The sequence below is a fragment of the Halichoerus grypus genome, chromosome 12 (genome assembly GCF_964656455.1).
Source record: "Halichoerus grypus chromosome 12, mHalGry1.hap1.1, whole genome shotgun sequence".
In the NCBI taxonomy this organism is placed as follows: Eukaryota; Metazoa; Chordata; class Mammalia; order Carnivora; family Phocidae; genus Halichoerus; species Halichoerus grypus.
The window spans coordinates 37,000,457-37,011,389 of NC_135723.1; the positions used below are offsets into that span (position 1 = coordinate 37,000,457).

Genomic DNA, 10,933 nt, shown 5'->3' on the forward strand with positions numbered 1-10,933 from the left:
GATCTGAGGCTTTTCTTCTTTTTTAACCAGTGTTTATTGCTATAAATTTCTCTCTAAGTGCTGCTTTAGCTGCATTTCCTAAATTTGGACACGTTCTGTTTTCATTTTCATTCACCTCGAAGTATTTTTAATTTTGCTTTTGGTTTAGTCTTTTACCTATTGATTCTTTAGCAGTGAGTTGTTTAATTTCTACACATTTGCGAATTTCCCAAATTTTTTTCTGTTCCTAATTTCTAATTTCAATTTATTGTGGTTAGAGATCATCCTTTGTATTATTTCAATCTTTTAAATTTATTTAGATTTGTTTTGTGCCCTAATATATGGTCTATAATGGAGAATATTTCACGTGTACTTGAGAAGAATGTGTATTCTGTTGTTGTTTAGATTGTTCTATAGATATATGTTAGTTCTATTTGGTGTATAGCATTAAGTTTTCTATTTCCTTGTTGATCTTCTATTTGTTCTATTTATTATTTAAAGTGGGATATTGGAATTTCCAATTATTATTATTAAACTGTGCTTTTCTTTCTTCATTTCTATCTGTTTTTGCTTCATGTATTTGGGAGCTCTGTTATTGTGTGTGTGTATATATATATATATATATATACACACACACACACACACACACACACACATATACACACACATATATTTTTTTGACATACTACATCTGAATTTTGCCATTTCATTTTAAATGCAATTTTCTTGTTTGAAAAACTCTATGAAAACCACAATACACTCTTGGGGTACCTGACTAGCTCAGTCCGAGGAGCATGTGACTCTTGATCTCTGGGTCATGAATTCAAGCCCCACATTGGTTTATTTATTACTTAAATAAATAAACTTAAAAAATATTTAAGAAAAAACCCACAATACACTTATTCTTATGTTGTATATCTGATCACCATAGTTTCCTATGTCTTATTTAATAAACTCTTAGAAAATAGTCATTAATGGGTCATATAGCTTAAGTCTTTTACATTTCCATCTGAATTTGTAAACTTTGAGTTATGTTTCCATTTTGTTTCTTTGATTGCTGTCATTGTGGGTTGTGTTTTTTCCTGAAAACAAACAAAAATTGCCTGAATCTGGGAATCTAAACAAAGTCATCTAGATATTCACTCTCATTCTCTCTCTCTTTCTCTGTATCAATCTCTCTTTCCTTTTTCCATTTATTCCATCTTGGTGTTGGCTTCTTTTTCAGGTGGGTAAATTTTCCTAAAGCCAGAGAAAAAAGAGGTCTTTTTTTTCAATGGTTTCAACATTCCAGGATTCAGTTTTACACCTATCTCTGAACCAGTGTGAGCAGAGATACTGATTGATTAGAATGATTGAACAGGACTGGGACCGAGACCGCCTATGGAGCTGGTGGTGGAATCAGCCCCAACCACCCACAGGAGCTGAGAGCTGGGGAGGAGGGCTTTCTCAAAGGAAAATTGAGGTGCTTTTATCAGAAGAAAGAAGAGATGATGGGCAAGCAGAAGCATCAAATGATCGATGTCCCCGATATGTCAGATCATGAGAATCACAGAACAAGTGTTGAAAACAGATTCCTGGGTGCTCCCCCATTCTTATTGAATCAGAATCACTTAGAGGAGGAGTTGTCTAGAAATTGGTATTTTTAATAGTATTCATGACTGCTCCCCTTTTGTCACTGCTTCTACTACAGTGTAAACAAGTACTTGGAATATTCTCTTTTTCCATCTATCTTAAAGAGGCACTTCTCAGCTAGGCTACACACCCAAGCTAAAGAAGAGTGAACAATTATTGACTACAATTAAGTTGTGTAGATGTGCACTTGAAAATGGTATGGGGATGATCTAAAATAGATATTGATACTTCTCTAAACCATCAGGGAATTATTCATTCCCTTGTTGGACTTTTGTGACTTCTAGAACTAATGTCATGTTTTATTTTTAAAAGAGGACAAATGAAAACAAAACAGAAAACTCTTCTAATTCATTTCTTTTTTTCTCCCAAAAGGCAAAACAGATAAATGGCTGTACTCTGGATTTGTTAGGAGGGGAGACCATATTTTTCATGTCTCTATTTATACCCACACTCCTCATTACTAAATATCTGTTTAAGCTTCATCACTAGAAGACATCCTCAGTAGATTGAAAAGTCATAGTGAGCACCAGTGAGTTACTTGCTGGTCAGCTTTGTTAGTTGATTTAAGTGTGTGATATGTGAAGTGGTTCTGACAGTAGAGGTTTACTGCCTCTCTTGTGCTTTCGTGAATGTGTATGGCCTTCTCTGGATTCTGTGTACCTTGTGGATCTGAGTTTTAAAGCCAGGATGTACTAATGCTAAAGGAACTTGAGCTATAATATACATATAATAACATATATGTACTTATGGACAATTAGCACATTGGAACTCAGGCTTTAAAATGTCCAACAAGAATAACAGTAATAACAACAACAATACCAACAGCATTAAATTGAAATTAAAATAACATTTATTGAGCATTTTCTATGTACCTATCTTTGTGTTAAACACATAACATGAATAATCTACTAAATCCTTACAACAACCCTATGAGGTAGTTGCTATTATTATCCCTATTTTATGGTGAGGAAACAGAAGCATCAAAAAATCTACATAAGTTCACACAGCTATAAATGGCTGAGACAAGTTTAGTACAATCTCTCTACATCCATATCTACCTATCCTCTCCTCTTAGTGAGTAATGGATATACAATGCCAGGGGGGATAGATATGTTTGGTAATAATGTGTTTATTTGACACATAGGAGGACAAGATTAGCAGAATCATCTTATGTATAGCTGAACCAATGACTTTGACTTCATTAACTCAGTATTTCACACAGCTAAATGAGCTTAACACAGACTTGGGTGTCTTAGAACACTTGGAAGTGATTAAAGTCTTGCCTCTAGTTTGAAGGCTCCTGGGCTGGGAAGGAATGGACTTCAGGAGGCCCTGCTGTCTGTTGATGTGGAATAGACAAATTAGATTCACAGAATAAAGGCAAATGAACATGCAAGTAGAAACCTGCACCCTCTGAGTTCAATGAAAGCAAGAATGGAACTCATTCATTTATGGCCTCCACCAAGAAGTCCTCATTTATTCAACCTGTGTCTCCATGGAAAAATTTTCATTTTTTTCATAAAAAAGTTATTTCCACATTAATTTTATTTCTTTAAAAATGATGGTCGATTTTTCAAAAACTTCTTAGTCTTTTTATTAGCTTCTTGGAAAGTTAGAAGTAGCCCCATTATCTCCAAAATTGGTTTGAATTAGGTATACAATTAGGAGTCCATCAAGTTGGAGAGAAATTTGAACTTTCCAACACCGCTTTATCATCCTTTTTTTTTTTTTTTTTTTTTTTTTTTTAAAGATTTTATTTATTTGACAGAGAGACACAGTGAGAGCAGGATCACAAGCAGGGGGAGAGGGAGAGGGAGAAACAGGCTTCCCGCGGAGCAGGGAGCCCGATGCGGGGCTTGATCCCAGGACCCTGGGATCATGACCTGAGCTGAAGGCAGACGCTTAACGACTGAGCCACCCAGGCGCCCCTATCATCCTTTTTTATAAAACAGGTATCAACAAAAGAAAAAAGGGAAAGCCTGCCTCAACAATCCTATGCAAAGAACCTCCCAGTTTGTTTTTTCTTTAATTATTGTTAGTCCTTGAGAAATGTACATATCTGTTGCAATAAGCAGGAGTTGTGGCATGCTCTGTGAAGATGGGCCAAACCTCCTGCAGGACCGTGTGAATGGAATTCAGTATACACTGCAGCCTAAAAATATTGTAAGAGCATTCCATTCTTCTCATGAGACTTTTCTTCCTTTCTTATTCAGCTGCATTCAGATCTCTGTGGGGAGCAAGTGAGAGTCTGTGGATTCAATGAAATGTAAAAGCAGAGGAGACTTCCAGAGAGCCTTCTTTCCATCCCTAAAGGTCTTCATTTGTCTACAATGCTTGATAGATCCGTTTAGTCCAGAATTCACTGATACAGGAGAGATATTGACTTGCCCTATTGTGTAAACACAGAAAGCCCCAAATCGAAACCCCTGCCAGTGACCCCAAGCCCCAAGCTTTAGGATCTATGGGACTGAGACAAGAAATCCTGAGAGTCAACAATGGCACTGACAACCATATGTTATTGACTCAGACTGATTAGAAATTAACGCACCAACCCCAGAGGAAAATTTGCAAAGAAATCAGGGAGCGCTCTTGTGTTCTATATTCTCAAGCTCTTATTCTTGCCTTGACTGGATCATTATTAGCAGAGGGAAGTAGAAAATCTGCAAAATATTTTTGTAACTTCTTTCCCTTTAAAATAGTTGTCATTGATTAACGCCCCATGAGAAAAGCTGGGATGGGACTTGGATGATTTATATTAAATTTTGCCTCTACTTCTGAATTGATGTGACCATAGAGAATTCATATCACCTCTGGATGCCTCTATTGTTTAAATTTACAAAGAGAGAGGTAATCATATCTTCCTCCTTTTTAATCCACCAAGACAGTTATCAATCAGGCTATAGGCAATGATGATATAGGCAATGAATTCTGAGAAAGAAGGCTCTGATGAAATTCAGGGGAATACTTTTTTCCCCTTATTGTTGTATTTTCCCTTCATTAAGAATCAGTGTTGTTTCTTTGCATCCAACAGAGAGCAGGGAAGCACAGATATGTCCTGTCTTGTTCCTGGTATCTTCCTTCTCTCCAAAACATTATCAGTGAGTTCACCAATAGGAAAGCAGAGTTTGAGAGGTTGGATTTGTCAGTTAACTTGTACTCCCTCTGCTGGTTGAATGGCTCATATTTCTCTTTCCATGACTCTCAGGCACTAAGATTAATTAATTAACTGATAATTGACTTATTTACTTACTTGAGTGAAGTTGAAAATTATGTGTATTTTTTTAGAGAATGGCCAACTTAGAATGGATTTGTGATATTGTATGTTTTCCAGTATTTGGAAGAGTTGTCATTTTATTTAGCACAAATGAGAAGGACAGGTTCATAAAACTAGGTTTTATCAAAGTTGTGTTATCAAGGATTAGCAAATCTATCCAACTCCAACCTTTTGATGGTACATACAAGAAAAGACATAATAAATAAATACGTATCTGGCATAGGTATCAATCATTGTCTTTAAAACACTGGACGGGTAGCTTGATACACATGGGAACAGTCTGATAAAAACAGCCAGAACCATCAAATATGTTTAAATTCATGGGTTCATAATAATCTGAACAAAACCCCTAATTAGTCACCTTTAAATGATGATAAAGAGTCAATTAATTATTTTGAACACTGGTAAGTAAGAGGAAAGAATCAAGCAATTACCCTGTCTTTTCTGTATGAATTTTACTACTGAGTAATCTAAAGTAGATGAAAGAAGTATTTCTTTATATAAGTATTCCAGCCAATAAATGTAAAAGATGATAAAGGTAGAATATCATCATCTTTCAATCCCTAATCAATTCATGTATCTAGGCATCAAGCATCAAAAGGCTACTTACATCACAGAAAGAGTTAGATCATGTGCCTCCTGATAAAAGAATACATCACCACCTATGAACTTGCCAAAGGTGTACAACCTGAGTCTGATCAAGCCTCTGGATTCAGCTTCCAATTTGCGGAAATATGGAGGGCAGAGAAAATGTTGAACTACATCATGAGTGTGCAATCAGCAAAACTCAGACCGTGGGAATCTTTACAAAAAAACAAAAACCTTTTATTTCATTAAAAAATTTGCCTTTAAAATTTTTCTCTTATAGCTTTTCAGATGGAATTTGAAAAGGATTATGATTATTGTGGGGGAGAGCATCATTTTTTGGTTTGCTTAAGCATTAATGGATCGGCACGGTTTATTTAATTAATCTGCCCCAAATGCACAGAAGCAGCATTAAGACACATTTCATTTGTATGACTCTTACCTGCATAAGGCTATATATTTTTTCATGTTTATGAAAGTGTGGACAATATTGCTGATACTGCTCTTTTTTTTCTTTTTAACAAAATCTAAATCACACACATACACACACACACACACACACACACACACACACATATTTATGTAAACCAAACTAAAACCTGTGTTTTTCTCACTGAGTTTCCTTGAGAGAAGAAGCCCTCTAATATCTGAGAATGAGTCTTTGGCCATTTTTGGTTTTTTTATGCAATGAATGATAGATTTTTAAGGTGCTAAACATGGACTTGAAAACTATTTATATATTAACACCTGGACTTACTGAATATTTCCAAAATAATCAAGTTATATCTCTTTCTTTTGAAGAACCTGGCTACCATTAGAGAAACTTAGAACATTCCACAGACACGGTAATGACATGTATACCTAAAGATCACTTGAAAAACAATAGTTTCAAGTTTCTGGCCCTACCATACATAATGAAACTGATTTGGCCAAATGAGAGGCTTAAGTTAGTTACGTTAGTGGGCGACAGCAAAGAAGATCTCACAACAATGAAAACACAGAGTTCTAAATATTAGAAATCCTTCAATAGTCAGCGTTTCTTAGTCCAGCTATCTATCAGAATTAGTGGGAGGGAGTGTGTGTGAATGCTTTCAATAAATACTGATGACCTGTCCTTCCGAGACAACAAATTTTTCAAAGCTCTCCAGATAATCTCGGTGTGTGGCCAGTGTTAAGGACCACAGATCTACATGATAATTTCTCAACACATTACAAATTCTGGGGAAGTGTGGAATGATTTATTCCTTGATCAGAAGGTCTGATTTAAATATGGAAGGCAATCAGCAAGGTTTGCTCACTGGCAATTCCTTTATTTCATTAAGAAGGCAGTGCTGCATGGGGGGTTATGTGAAGGCTCCATAGATATTTTGCCAGAAGTCTGTGGCACCAGAAAGTGTGGAAACTTTTCAAAATGATATGTTTCCAGACTACAGAAGGTTTATTCACTCAGGAGCATATGAAACAAGTGCTTCTGGGGGTCTGGGAAAGCTTTTTACATAGGGCATTTATGGGAAATGAAGCTAGGAAAGGTTCCTTGCCTCCCTTTCTGTTTTTATTTTCTGAAATGTGTCCTTGGAAACTGGACTGATCAAGGTATAATGACAGTCACATGAATGACCTGGAATGATGTTTCCCCTAATGAATGGCGGTTTGGTAAAAGCCCAAAGATCACACTTTACATCAAATCCTGATGTTCATGCTCTCTAAAGCCATCCGTCTCATTGATAACATCTTCCGGTTTCTTTTGATACAGTGGGTAATTTGCCATGTTGGGAGGCATTTTCTTTGCTCAGTTCATCTGATCTGAAATAAGGGTGGTGTGTGGGGTGGAACTGCTTTCTGGACACTGTGGCATTTTAGCAAAAAAAAAAAAGACCAGCCTGTGTGGCTCATTCTAATTTATCAAAACCTGCCAGGCTTGGCTACACTGCAGATCTAGCAATCTACTTCAATGTAAACATTTTAATTACTATTTCTAACATTTGGCTTTCATTAAAAGTTAGAGAAAAACTTAAAAAATTTTTCATAAAGTAAATACTGGAAAACCCCTTTAAAAAGCCTACCCCCCCCAACACACAAATGCGCGCGCACACACACACACACACACACACACACGGTTTTGATTTAAAGACAAAAAGAAAACTTTATAAACAGAAGAAGAACAAGAAGAACAAGAACAAGAAAATGAGTGGGAGAGAGGGAGTGTAGGAAGGAAGGAAGGAGGCAAGGAGAAGGAAGGATTATAGAAAAGGAAGATAAAAGGAAAGTATGTATCCTTATCTTAATACCACTCATAAAAATTAACTTGAAGTAGATTAAAGACTTAAGCATAAGAAAGACCTGGTATGTAAAACTCCTAGAAGAAAACAGGGAAAAATCTCCTTGACATTGGTTTTGGCAATAAGTTTTTGGACATGATATCAAAAGCACAAGCAATCTAAACAAAAATCAACAAGTGGGACTACATCAAACTAAAAACTTCTGCACAGAAAAAAAAAATAGTAAAATTAAAAGGCAACCTATAGAACTGAGAAAATACTTGCAAACTACATATTGGGTAGAAGGTTAATATCTAAAATATATAAAGAACTCATGCAACTCAATAAAAACAACAAAAAACGAATAACCTGATTAAAAATAGGCAGAGGACCTTAGTAGATATTTTTCCAGAGAAGACATCCAAATGGTCAACAGGTACATGAAAGAATGTTCAACATCACTAATTATCGGGGAAATGCAAATCAAAACCACATTAAAAAATCACCACACACCTGTTAGAATGGCTATCACCAGAAAGACGAGTTAACAAGTGTTGGCGAGGATGTGGAGGAAAAGAAAACTTTGTGCACTATTGGTGGGAATATAATTGGTTAAGTCACTGTAGAGAATATTATTGAGGTTTCTCAAAAAATTAAAGATACAACTACCAGGGGTGCCTGAGTGGCTCAGTTGGTTGAGTGGCCCACTCTTGATTTTGGCTCAGGTCAAGATCTCCGGGTCATGAGATAGAGCCCAGCATCAGGCTCTGTGATGGGCTTGGAGCCTGCTTGGGATTCTCTCTCTTCCTCTACCGCTGCCCCTCCCTACTCATGCTCGCTCTCTCTAAAAATAAATAAATAAAAATACAACTACCATATGATCCAGCCATCCCATTCTTGGGTATGTATCCAAAGGAAATGAAAACAGGATTTTGAAAAGATATCTGGGCTCTTTGCTCCTCCCTGTTTGACAGATAGCCGCATCTTCTGGTGCAGTACCAGCCACATCCCCAAGATACGGTGGTGAAGATTGGAGTAAATGGATTTGGCCATATTGTGCGCCTGGTCACCAGAGCTGCTTTTAACTCTGGCAGAGTGGATATTGTCACCATCAATGACCCTTTCATTAACCTCAACTACATGGTCTACACATTCTAGTATGATTCCGCTCATGGCAGGTTCCATGGCACAGTCAAGGCTGAGAACAGGAACGTTATCAATGGAAAGCCCATCTCCTTCTTCCAGGAGTGAGATCCTGCCAACATCAAATGGGGTGATGCTGGTGCCGAGTATGTTGTGGAGTCCACTGGGGTCTTCACAACCATGGAGAAGGCTGGGGTTCACTTGAAGCATGGGGTTAAGAGGGTCACCATCTCTGCCCCTTCTGCTGTGATGGGTGTGAACCATGAGAAGTATGACAACTCCCTCAAGATTATCATCAATGCCTCCTGCACCACCAACTGCTTGGCCCCTCTGGCCAAGGTCATCTATGCCAACTTTGGTATCATGGGGAGGACTTCTGACTACAGTCCTTGCCATCAGTGCCACCCAGAAGATCATGGACAGCCCCTCTGGGAAGCTGTGGTGTAATGGCTGAGGGGCTGCCCAGAGCATCATCTCTGCTTCTACTGGCACTGCCAAGTCTGTAGGCAAGGTCATCCCTGAGCTGAATGGGAAGCTCACTGGCATGGCCTTCTGTGTTCCCACCCCCAACGTGTCAGTTGTGGATCTGACCTGTTGCTTAGAGAAAGCTGCCAAATATGAAGACATCAAGAATCAGGTGAAGCAGGCACCACAGGGCTTTATCAAGGGCCTCCTGGGCTACACTGAGGACCAGGTTGTCTCCTGCAACTTTAACAGTGACAGCCACTCCTCCACCTTTGATGCTGGGGCTGGCATTGCTCTCAATGACCACTTTGTCAAGCTCATTTCCTGGTATGACAATGAATTTGGCTACAGCAACCAGGTGGTAAAACTTATGGTCCACATGGCCTCCAAAGAGTAAAAGCCTCCCCGGGACCACCAGCCTAGCAAGAGTAAGAGGAAGAGAGAGGCCCTCAGCTGTTGGGGAGTCCTTGCCCCAACTCATCCTCCAACATACTGAGTATCTTCCAACCTCCGTAGTTTTCATCCCAGACCCCCTGAAGAAAAGGAGGGACTTGAGGAACCCTGCCTTGTCATGTACCATCAATAAAGTATACTGTACCCAGCCAAGAAGAAGAAGAAGAAGAAGAAGAAGAAGAAGAAGAAAAGAAATCTGCATTCCTGTGTTTATTACAGTATTATTCACAATAGCCAAGATATGGAAACAACCTAAATGTCTATCAATGGATGAATGGATAAAGAAGATGTGGTACATATACAATGAAATATTATTCAGCCATGAGAAAAAAGAAAATCCTGCCATTAGCTACAAAATGGATGGACCTTTAGGGCATTATGCTTAGTGAGATAAGCCAAAGAAAGATAAATATTGTATGGTATCTCTTATATGTGGAACTTGTAGAACAGACAAATTTGTAGAAACAGAGAGTAGAATGATGGTTACCAGGGGCTGGGGGAACTGGGGAGATGTTGATAAAAGATACAAACTTGCAACTAAAAGATGAATGAATTTTGAAGATCTAACACATAGCATACTGATTATAGACAATGCTCTATTACATACTTCCAAAGTGCTAAAAGACTAGATCTTACATGTTTTCACTATACAAAAGAAATGACATGTATGTGTGTGTATAAATTAATAGATGACTCTGTCCCTTACCCCCCAAAAAGCTATAGCAGAGTTTGATGAGTTGTTCCCATCTGGCTCTGAAGGTCCCTGTTAAGTTTGAATGTATGTTATCGGATAACACAAGATACAACTTTATTTATCCTCCTATACCAGGAGTGTTAGTTTCAGTTGACATGTATTTCTTGTTCTGATATGCAACTCTGTGCTATATGGTTAGTCTTAGTTGGAAGACTAACTTTATATTCTAGAAAGTAGTAACATATCAAGATCATAGCAGTTCTTCACAAAGCAGAGAAGGAGCAAAATAGGTTTGGGAGGTGGTGGAGGATGATAGTAGGCTGTAGACATTGGATATTTCCTTGAGTGATGTGGAAAACCACTGAAGGGGTCAGAGTAGAGGAGTGATATAACCTGGCTTATATATTAAAGCAACCACCCTGATTACTGCGTTAAGAATAGACTATAGAA

At 37.9% G+C, this 10,933-nt stretch overlaps 1 pseudogene; it reads left to right on the forward strand.

Moving 5' to 3' along the window:
* The first annotated feature begins 1,327 nt into the window (after window positions 1-1,327).
* Window positions 1,328-9,733, forward strand: LOC118549075 (glyceraldehyde-3-phosphate dehydrogenase pseudogene; annotated as a pseudogene).
* The last annotated feature ends 1,200 nt before the right edge of the window (window positions 9,734-10,933 follow it).